Source organism: Cupressus sempervirens, chromosome 3 (assembly GCF_028749045.1).
Source record: "Cupressus sempervirens isolate cs-2001-9-10 chromosome 3, ASM2874904v1, whole genome shotgun sequence".
Lineage (NCBI taxonomy): Eukaryota > Viridiplantae > Streptophyta > Pinopsida > Cupressales > Cupressaceae > Cupressus > Cupressus sempervirens.
The window spans coordinates 762,029,576-762,041,755 of record NC_143120.1 but is presented as its reverse complement, the minus strand read 5'-3'; positions in this window follow the sequence as shown (position 1 = coordinate 762,041,755).

Below are 12,180 nucleotides of genomic sequence, written 5' to 3'. Positions count from 1 at the left end.
TCTTCTTCCAATATTCCTAGATGGACTAAGAAGACATTGGATTCAGTAGGACCATTGGTAGGGAATCCCTTAGATATAAGGGGAATAAGATTACAACACAACTTATTCCAACATACTTATATTGTAGTTGCTTCTGATCCATAATCATTCAAAGAAGCATCAGGTATTCTAGAATGGGATAGAGAAATGGAGGAAGAATATAATTCTCTCATGAGAAATGATACATGGGACTTAGTCTCTCTTCTAAGGGAAGAAAATTGGTTCAATGTAAGTGGATCTATCAAGCCAAATTTGTAGTGGATGGAAGTGTTGATAAACATAAAGCTCGACTTGTTGCAAAAGGTTTTTCTCAGGTACCTGACATTGATTACACTAAGACCTTTGCACCAATGGCTAAAATAAATTCCATTCATTTGCCACTAGCTATAGTAGTAACTCAGAAATGGGTTGTTCATCAGATGGATGTGAAAAGTGCATTCTTGAATGGGGATCTTCATGAGGAGATATATATGGAGAAGCCATAGGGATTCACCCAGGATTCTTCCATGGTTTGAAAATTCAAGAAGTCTATCTATGGACTTAAACAAGCTCCAAGAGCTTGGTATGCCAAGATGGATTCTTTTCTTCTCTACAAAGGATTCACCATATGAAATTTTGATCTGAATGTCTATATTCTTTAGAAGGATGATTCACATTTGCTTCTTGTGCTTTATGTTGATGACTTGATCATTACAAGGAGCACGACATCCATTATTGATAGTGTCAAGGCTACTTTGCTGGATGGGTTTTCAATAAAAGACTTGGGTCTACTACATTATTTCCTTGGTATCGAGATACATTAGTCTTCATTAGGGATAACATTATCACAAACCAAGTATGCTCTTGATCTACTTGCTTGGTTTCACATGAGTGACTGTAAGGCTACACCTACTCCCTTTCTTTTAGGTGTTAAGTTAGAAACAAAGTGTTCCACTCAACTTGTTTATATGACTTTGTATAGACAATTGGTTGGAAGCCTCATCTACTTGATACATAAATGCCCTGACATCTCATTTTTAGTTGGCATGGTTTCTTTCTTCATGCAAGAGCCACATGAACTTCATTGGAAGGAAACCAAATGAATCTTGCACTATATTTAGGGTACACATACACATTAGATACACTATATAGCTGGTACAGGACTTCAGTTAGTGGGATATACAAACTCTGACTATTTAGGAGATATTGATTCTCACATTTCTACTTCAGGATATATGTTTCATCTTGGTTTTGGCCCCATTTGTTGGTAGAGTAAAAATCAAAACACTATTTCTCTTTCATCGAGTGAGGCTAAGTATCCAAGAGTAGTGAATGCAACGAAAAAAGCTATTTGGCTATAACAAATTCCGAAGGAGTTTAGTTTTAATTGACCTAGACCCACAGTCATCCATTGTGATAACTAGAGTGCTATTGAAATCTAAAAACATCTAGTACAACATTAGTGCACCAAACATATTGAGGTTCATATGCACTACATCTGAGAACTGATTCATGAGTAGGTCATCACATTACAGTATTGTCCTACTGAGCAGCAAGTAGCTAACATCTTCGCCAAGCCCTTCATAGAGGTCAAGTATCTTCATTTGGGAGATCTCTTGGGGTGAGAGATTTTTCACCAAGGGGGTCACATGATCCTTCTCTTCTATATTGTACACATCTCTCTTTTAGGAGGAGGGTTTTTCCCATGATTTTCCCTCTTTCTCTATTTTTAGAGAGATTTCATTGCATTTGTACTTGGGTACCTAACATGGCCTAGTAGCTGGGACCCATTATGCATTTCATCATAGGTTTTGTGAGCTTAAGTAAATTCCCCTAAGTTGCACTTGGGGGGGGTGTCGGTGTAAATAATTATTATCTACACTTTACTTAAGTTTACTTAGGATAAATGTGTTATTTTATTATTTATTAGGTTAGACACCTAGGAGTTTGCATACTCATATGAGTTTTCTTGTTGACAATATAGGAGTAAGCAACTCTATTTTAGCACATGGTGTCTACAACATTGGAGTTTCCATAATAAACTGATTTATCATGTTGACAACAGAGTTGTTCACACTCTTAGTTAAGCACATAGTATCTACAACATAACTTTACGTGACACACCTTTGTAGGCTTATCCTCTCATCATCTCACTAATTTCTGTGCTCAATGGAGGATAATCCACTTCTGGTGGACATGTGCTTAGTTGTGAGGCTTATCATATTGCTAACTCCTAGACATTCTAGAAGCATTCTAGAGGCCTTTATATATAGGTACTTCTAATATACTTGTACATCAATTCAATATCATATTGCTATTCTGATCATACTTTGATGGTCTTTTTTGTGCTAGTTATTGAGCTTCTTGGTCTTAGGTGATTTTTCCCTAAGGAAAATTCTTACACTCTCAATGCACCTTGCTTGACTTGATCTCTTTTAGATAAATACTCCTTTTCCAAACCTTGAAAGTCAATGATCTCATGGTAATATGTGAGTGGATCCAACCCAAAAACCTCTCAAATTTCTTTAGCATTAATTCTTATCAAGCATTCCCCATCTACTTTTCTCACTATCTTGGCTAGTGTGTCATAATTTTGGGCTATGGCTGTGAGAAGGTCTAACTCAATGAAAACCCTAAGGACTACTAATTTAACCAAATCAAAATTCCAAATATTTCCATGGGAGGAAAACAACTTCCTTTCTGAGAACCATTTCTTAAATAGCTAGAGACCTATTTTAGAAGTAATGGCATCCCTAACCCAATTCCCTTTATCATATAATCCATCTGTAACCTTGAGTCTAGGGTTCAAAGGAATTAAAATTTTTACTTGGGCTCCTCATTTGTGGATTTAGTTAATTGTTCCAAGAAATCATCATGTATATTCCTACTACCATATTCTACTTTTCTCAAAAAAACCTTCTTTAGAGGCATATTTGATGATAATAATGCAAAAAAAACCAAAATTCTTTAAGTGAGATACAAGCTAAGATACTTGCTCTTTGCTATCTCTTCTTTGAATTCTACAATAGATAGTGGATACAGAAAACTCTTTCACAATTCAACTAGGAAAGAAAAGTTCTTCAATAGGTTCTTGGCTCTTAGAAAATTAGAAACTCATTTTCTTAAAGAAGATTTCTAAAATCCTACACTATATCTCTGGTTTTACTTCAAATAGGGAGCCTTAATTCTCATAAATGGATCATAGGGGAAAAAAAAAGTGGCACCACCTTCCAATTTTGAAAACAAGCTGTCGATTTGGAAAAATTTAATGATTGAGGAATAAAATCTTTAATGACTTAGCTTCAACCCTCCAAGTTGGCAGTCAACCCAATTAAAACCTTCCACATAAGCCTTTCCTTTAACTATTAGCTAATTACACTAGACCCACTTGTGCCTTTGGACATGTGTCATGCTCTTGCTATGTCACCAATGGTAAACATTGAGCAACTTCCCATAGTGAGTAAGTGACCATCATTGATGATGCTTTGATCAGATGGTTAAAACTTTATGATTATTCAATTATAAAAATGGTGGGTCCACAATATTTCCCTTTGGTTGCCATGTTGCTAGTAGCAAAGTTTGAGCAAGTTCCCATAGCAACAAGGCAACCATTGTCGATCTTGAAGAGATTTGACAGCGCGGATCAATAATGCCCTTATGTTAGTGTGCATCCTAAGTGGCATCTAAAATTCCTAACAAGCTGACATGTTGACAAGGCTATTAATGATAGGTAAATTTACAACATCATCTTTAGGTTTGGTCTCACCATATTTTCCTTTTGCAAGCGGTCACTATGTTGCTAGCGATAAAGTCAATGCAACTTTTCGTACCAACAAGGTGACCACCATCAATTTAAGGGAGATCTAATAATGTAGATCACCTACCTCAAAACATTGTTTATTTATTGACTAGGTCCCACATGTAATAGTTTCTTGGTTGCCATGTCACTAGCAATAGAAGGCACACAATTTCTTACACCGACATAGCAACCACCATTGATTTTGAAGAGATCTGATGGTCAAAAATTATTTCAGGAGCTTTAGGGAACAATGTGACCACCCTTTTAAAAGGTTCTCAAAAATATAAAAAAGCAAGGAAATTTCAAAAATGATTTCTCCTGCTCAAAATACTTTGAAAAAGAAACTAACCCAAAATATTTTCTAGGGCAACATTTTAGTGAAATAAAATTTAGGGTTTTCCTAAGGTTAACAAAATTAAGAACACAAAACCCTAATTTTCACAAAAGGAACCTAAAATATTCACTTTGAGATATATTCAGATAGGCATGAAGTGAAAAAATGACCACCACAACCTTAAGGCTTTCCCAACTAATTACAATAAGATATATAATTAATTACAATTACAATAGCACAATCAGCTCATAGTCTATACAAAACTTTACACATCTGACTCCAGGTCTTGCGAACTCACAAACATAATCATTTGACTATCCTTTGTCACTGGCTAACCACACATCACCTCATTATATCTTGGCTAAAAGATACAATGCAAATATCAAAAACTTCCAAACATATGCTCTGTTTCTGTGCTGCTCATAGTAAATCATACACAACTACTATACATCTTTGATTCTGACTTCATCCTCTTAACCACATCATCAAGACACTCTTAGGAACATGTCCTCAATTGCATATCAGTTAAGCCTTATTAGTTACTGCACAACATAAGATCTCTGACTACTATTCTTCTAGTGTCTACAAAAACCCTTCTATGTTGACATCAATGACAAACACAATCATGAATGTAACATATCAATATTCTCCAATTCTTAGAATAAACCCCCAATGTAGTATCATCAACATTCATGCTAACAAGTTCACCTCAAATTTTGTGCTCATTCTCAAAATAGAAAATCTTCTCCATACGATCATCTTTGAATTATTGCATCTGTTGATCTCATAAAAAACTTCACCCTTATCCTTTATGCTACTCAAACATTCTCAATTTTCATCAATTATCAGCCTAAGATTAATCTTTTATTTTATTTTTCACTTGGTGAATATGGAAATTTCACTTGGGAAACACATCACTTGATTAACACTAGAACTACTTGGTTAACACCGAACTTTAACTTTTCCTTCCCAGATGCTTGGTGACAACTGTAATCACCTAGTTAATATTGTAGTCTTTCTATCACTGACTTACCAATTATGAACTTAATCACAACATACCATGATTAAAAAACAATAAAACCAACACTATACTATCATAGTCTAATTTATTTAAGTACCTAGTAAATACCAATACTTATCAACTTTGTCATCATCATACTTTCTTCAGATCATCTTCTATTAGCATTAATGTTGATGATATTCCTATGGGGGAGTATCCTAGAATTGTTGAAGCACTTAAGATATTGTTATAGTGGTTACATGTCACATTCATGACTATGTTTGTCATTCATGTCAACATACTAGTGATCTTTAGAAGACTAGAAAAGTAGCAGACAGGGATTGAAGCCACATAGTTAGATGGTGGAAATTGAAGTTTTGTAGGGTTGAGGACATGTTCTATAGAGTATCTTAATGATTTGATTAAGAGAACATGTGGAAAGTTAAAGACTAGTGATGGTTATTGATGATTTATTAAAGACTATGTTTTGACAAAGTTCTTAAGAAGCAGTTTGCGATGTTTGGATTATATCTCCTAATAGAGATAGATTTTGGATAAGCATAATCAGACAAGGGTGGAAGACAAGCTAAAAATGACAAGGTTGATCGTGCGAAGTAAGAAGTTATATTGGTTAATAAAGTGAAATTTAGTGAATTGATAGTTTTGATATTTATGAAAATGTGATGTAACGTGTATTAATGAGGTTCTATATTGTAACTATAATTTGGGAGAGGCTCAAGGCCAACTCAATAATGAAATCTAGGACTTGGTATAAAGGAAGGTTTGTTTCCTTGATTGTAATGTATGTATTTTGTGTGAAATGATACGTGAAATATAATGTGAGTAAGTGATCTAAGGGATTTTTATGTGATGCAAGTAAGTACATTTGATATTGCGATTTGAGAAGTATTTGGTGTAGAAGAGGAATGGTAAGATGAAAAAGAAAGAGTATCAGTTGCTAAGATTAGTTGTATTGGTATTATTCTACAAAGGATAGTATGGATATTAGTTGGACAGTGAGTTTCATGATCTTACCCCTAAAGCTATTTGGATAGTGGGTCCTTCTACCTTCTAGTACTCCTAACAAGGTTGACACAACTCCCAATAGGGTTGGAATCTCCTCACAAGGATTCAAAGTCTCCTAATAGAGACTAATATGTACTAAATTTTTTTCATTGTCTCCTAATTGGGTCCATCCTCTTATAAGGAACATATATATTAGTACATCATTTTGTGGGTATCATTCCTACTAGGGTTTTCCCTCTAATCAAGGTTTTTCCTAGTTAACATATATGGTGTTATTTTATATGGATATCTTCTTATTGTTGTTATTTACATTTATCACATTTTTTAGAATAAATAAGATTAATAAAAGTTGTTTTGATTAGATAACTAATTCACCCATCTCCTCTCTCTCGGTTATCTTTGTGTACTTTACTTTCTAGCAATTGGTATTAGAGCATCAGGTCCTTGAAGGAAAAGATTAACAACTTAAGGAGCTCAATGGAGGGTTATTTCTGAAAAGAAATTCTTAAGTTTGATGGAGTTAACTATGACAACTAGAAAGAGAAGATGAAGACACATCTTCTATGCATGGGTCTAGGATATTGGCTAATCACTAAGAATGAGAAGACCATAGTTGAATAAAATAAGCCTTAACAATGTAGTGAAGATGGAAGAGATTTGTTCATGTGTAACATGCTTGCTAGAGAAGTAGTTTTGTCATCTCATCTTGAAAATGAGTACAATCAAGTAAAATATTTGAGGTTATCCTATGAAATTAAGAAAGCTTTGGAGTCCACCTTTGAAGATGATAAACATGCTAAAATTATTAGACTACAAATTTTATATTTCTATTTCAAAAATCTAAAATGATGGAAGAGAAGTTTGTAAGAAGTTATATTGGCAGAATATCTAAAATTGTTACAAGAACCAAGGCTTGTGGAGGAAGTAAAGAAGAAGATAACATCATATTGAATATCTTGAAAAATTTGACACCATCATTCACGAAGACAATGGAGATGATTGAGAAAGTGATACATTATACTGATAATTTCTTTAGAGAGACTCTTCTTGGAAGATTGAAGCAACATAATTAAGTTTGAAATAGTCTGGAGATTTTTTGTAGAGTATGTTGGAGTTTTAAAACTACTAAACAACAAAATACTCAATACCAAAATGATATTACTCACACAACCTAAGGATTAGCCAATTTCTATTAACAATTATATGTGCACACCATTTCGACCCAACTTCAACAAAACCAAGGATGGTTTTCTACTCTTTAAGCTCTGCAAAACTAGGGTGGGTCTACCTAGGGGATGATTCAAGGTTGGATGTTACTGAATGAAAATTATTTTAGTTTCATTATGATTCTCATCTCATATCCTCAAACACATGCAAGATTTTGATAGTTTGTATAAAACACATCCCATATAATAGATTTGGTCACAATTTTTCTATAGATTTAGCAAGCACTCCTAGCAATAGTGGCTAAGGCTAAAACATCCCATGCAAACAAGTGGTTATCACCTTTGAAAATCTTCAAGAAAATTAATATTGATTATGATTTTAGACTTGATAATCATTTATGATATATCTATATATGGACTAGATCAATTAGATCAGTGCCTATTCCATTGGGATTCAGAGTCTATTGCAAATTTATGGATCTGATTTTTTGCCTTACAACAAATATTATTAACAGTTCTCACTTGCATTCATCCTTTCTATTACCACAACAATTTCATCAAACTCATCAAAGATTTTACTTAATTCATTGAATTAATAGAAATAATGAACTGGCATACAACCTAAATGAATTGCATTCAATTGTACCAACTTTACTCACACAATCTCAAAATAACCAGGTAACAATAAAGGAGAAAAAAATCAGAAAGAATTGATATGGGGATAGCTCAAAATTTGTATTAATTTCTTTGAATATTGTACAGAATTGCAGAAATTTATAATGACTTTAGAAAGAGACACATAGATAATTCCATATTGATGTATTCTTAGAAAATATGCAGAGAAGACATATCATAAAATTGCTCAAAGACTAGACCGAAAACATCCTAAGTGTAATACTAAAATGCATTAGAAATTAGACCATTATCTAGCCCTAGAATATCACTTATATAATGTGAGATGCAACAAGCTTTAGGCATACAAAACTGACAGGTGTCTATTACAAGAGATATTTGCATACACCTATCACAAAAAGACAAAATTGTGAGTAATAGAAAGATTTATACATCAAAAATTCTTTTTTATGGGTCCCTTTTTGTTACATCCTTTTATACTGCTGATTTTCTGATTGGTTGTCATTCTAATTCTTCTATGTATACACTTGCTATGCCTTCCAATGATGAAATATGTTTTGATGATTGTAGATTAATCTCAACTCATGGGTTTTCACTATCTTCATCCTATACTATCAAAGTTACATTAACTTTTTCCCTTTCCTGAGTTGTGTCAAAATCTTGAAGTTCTGGGCTTGAAATGAAAACTGATTGGTCACCTTTATTTTCTTCTTCCTCTTGGCCTTGTGTGGTGGCATCAATGATTTGAATCTCATCATCTTGCACCTCATCGCTACGAGTGTCAACTTCTTAAAATTGCTCACCAGAAGCAATATCTTATATCCATGTGTCAAATTGTGCATCATCTGGCTAGTTGAATTGCAGAATATCATTTTTCTTCTTAAGTATATACTTAACCTCATTATCAATACTAATAAATTCTTGTTCCAAAGAATAAAAAAAAAATTGGACTTTCACCAATTCCTCTATCATGGTGGTCCACCAAGAATGCCCCTTTTCATTTACAACCTTATTCATCCTTAGATAGAACAGGTCATCCAATTCCTTAGCCCATTCATCCTTATTCTTCAATTTATTCTTTCTATCCAAGGCATGACGAAACAAATCAAATTTTTGATTCTTGTATTTGCTCAAATAAGAAACAACCTTTAGTTGCAAAGCAACTCTTCTATTATCAAAATCTAACAAATCATTAGCAATATCATATGTATTTTTAATATGGTCATGGAAAAACCTTATAACAGAACAACATAAAATGGTAATTTCTTTCTTTCTCTTTCCCCACTTATTAAAAATAGGCTTTAGGGTTTCATCATGGGTTTTCAATTCCTCCCATATACTTATTACTTTTACCAACTGGTCATAAAATAGGGGCCATTCAATTTTATCTACCAGGTACATTAGAGCCTTCCTAAGTTTATCCTCATATTACACTTCCATCTCCACATGTAATGCCCAAAGTTTACTTTTTCCTTCCTCAAAATCTTCTGCTATATAATATTGAGGCCTCTGTGGGGTGTCTGGCATTTCTATAAGAGAAGTGGATTTAAAAGGCACTGGAGGGCAAGGATATTTTATTCTAGGTCTTGTAGACCTCCCCATTAATTTATTCTCAAATTCAATCCTCTTTTCAATTTCCTTATTGGAGGCTTCCAGAATTGTTTCATACTTACTTTGCAATTCAAACATGGCCCTTACTTCCTTTTTAATAGTGGCCAAAACAAATTGAGAAGAATCTACATTCAAGTGTACAACTTGTACATGGGAAGTATCAGCTACTCTTCTTACAATGATATTTCCCATCAATCCAGACTCATCTGGCTATGATGGGAGTAGCTCTTGATCCCTTCCTTAAAGACCATATAACTAGAGTAGCTTGGTCTTCACTAAATGTAGTTCCTGTGAATTCCTTCTTATTTGGATCTTGGAAATCCAAATCATTTGAAATACAATTAGAAATCAATGTATCTACAATATCCCAATTGGGTAACAATAAAATACTTGAGGCCTTTACCATTTGCCTCCCCTCTTCAGGGGTTATGTTTTGGAACTCTTGAATCATCTATTCCTTTATTTGATTTTGTAAGGATACCTCATCTAGGTTAGGATGCTCTGTTCTCAACTTGTTGCATCTTTCTTCAAATTTTCTCATGTTAGTTCTCCATGCAAATTAGCAAAAAGCTGTAGATTTGACAAAGTTGTCATTTGATAAAAATTGTTGACTTTCTTGTTCTAGTATAGGGTCTAATTCCTTTCCTCTATAATCTGCAACTATTAACTCAAAACTTTTCACTAGAGGCTCCTGGGGGTTTCCTTCATCTATTTCTGATTGTGTAACAAAGACTCCCCCTTGTGATCCTAATTGTTCAATTTTCTCTTCAGTGAGTTGTTCCAGTTCAATTCTCATAGGGTCTATGAGGGTGAGTATTACTCAACATGAGGATCCTCATCCCTTATAATTTTTTTCCTTTTTAGGGAGGGCTCATAATCCATAAAAAACACTAGGAACCACCAATTTTCCTAAATCAAAATTCCAAATATTGGCATGTGGGGCAAAAAGGTTCCTCTCTTAAAACCATTTCTTAAAGAAATCTCGACCTGTTCGAGAGGTACTGGCATCTTGGACCCAATTCGCCTTGTCATACAATCCATCTGCTATTCTCAACCTAGGTTTTAATGAAGAAAGCTTTTTAACTTGTACAATTTCAATAGTGGAGTTAGGAAGTAGCTCAAGAAAATCATCATGGACATTCCTATCCAAATAATTCTCTTGACCAGAAAATACCTTCTTTGGAGGCACATCTTATTATAATTTGCAAAAAATGAGACACTATAGAGATTATAGTGTAAGTACTTACTTTATTCTTTGTTCGTTTCTCTCTATAATTCTACAATGTCTTCGTGAACGATGGAAATTTTCTGCACGCCCTTGTAAAGCTTGACACTGTCTTTTTAGTAATGGCTTCTACTCTAAAAACTTGGAATCTTTGTTCACGTGAGAAGGAACTAATGAAATCTTCTTTATTATACTTTGTTTTGCTTTCACATGTGAAGCTTTCATTCCTCATAAATGCACAGAGTGGCACCACCTTCTTCATTCAAATTCACACCATTTATTTTAAAAAAATCCTATGATCCAGGGATGCAAGTAGAGCTGACTCATGTTCCACTTGACATGTTGGTAGTCAACCCAATGATATTTTTCCATGTGTATAGTTCCTTCATTATTATCATTTTAGTTTGGACCCATTGATGACTGGGGATACATGTGATCGAGTCGCTACCTCGCTATACATAAAGAGTGAGCATCTTGCTATAGTGAAGTAGTGACAACTGTTGATTCTACTTTGATCATGTGGAGGACACTTTGATGCATTACTTAAGAGTAATGAGGTGGGCCCTTTGTCACTATGTTGCTATACATATCCTTTGAGAAACTCATCATAGCAAGGATTGTAGATTTGAAATTGATCCGAGGGTGTGGAAACTGCATGAATTACATAAAATGTGGTGGGTCCGCTAGTCGCTAGGTCACATAGAGTAAAAAGTTCACATCTTTCCATAATGATGTAGCGACATCCATAGATTTGAGATTGATCTAACGATCATAATCCTTTATTTGACTTATGAGTGGGGTGTGGGTCCAGGTTATTGATGTCATGAGGATATCCTATATAGCTCACATATAAAACCATATTCTAATCCTAGTCACATTGCCATGTTGCTTGGGTCCCACCATGTGTTCATTTCATGGTTGGGCACTATGTTGCTAATGGCTAGATGCATAATTTTCATGACAGCGACATAGTGACCTCTGATGCCTTCACTTTTCCTAGTGCATACATGTATCCCACTAGATGCCACCATGTCCTAAAAGCTTCATAACTGATATCTAATGGAGCATGTGTCTAGGACCCACCTTTTGAAAATGTTCCCGCATAATTACTTTCTATCAAGGCACTATGTTGCTAACAACAAAAATCACAAATTTCTTGACAATGAAATAGCGAACTCAAGTGTCTTATCAAAACTCTATGTCGGAAAGATAAATGCAAGTCAAGTCATAATCACCCTCATTAATGTTTCTGACATAACAATAAAATCATTACTCACCATGCCACTTGGAAGTCTTTATGATTACCGAGAAGTTTGGAAGCCATCATGACATGCATTTCCTGGTTGTGCACTATGTCGCTACTAGTAG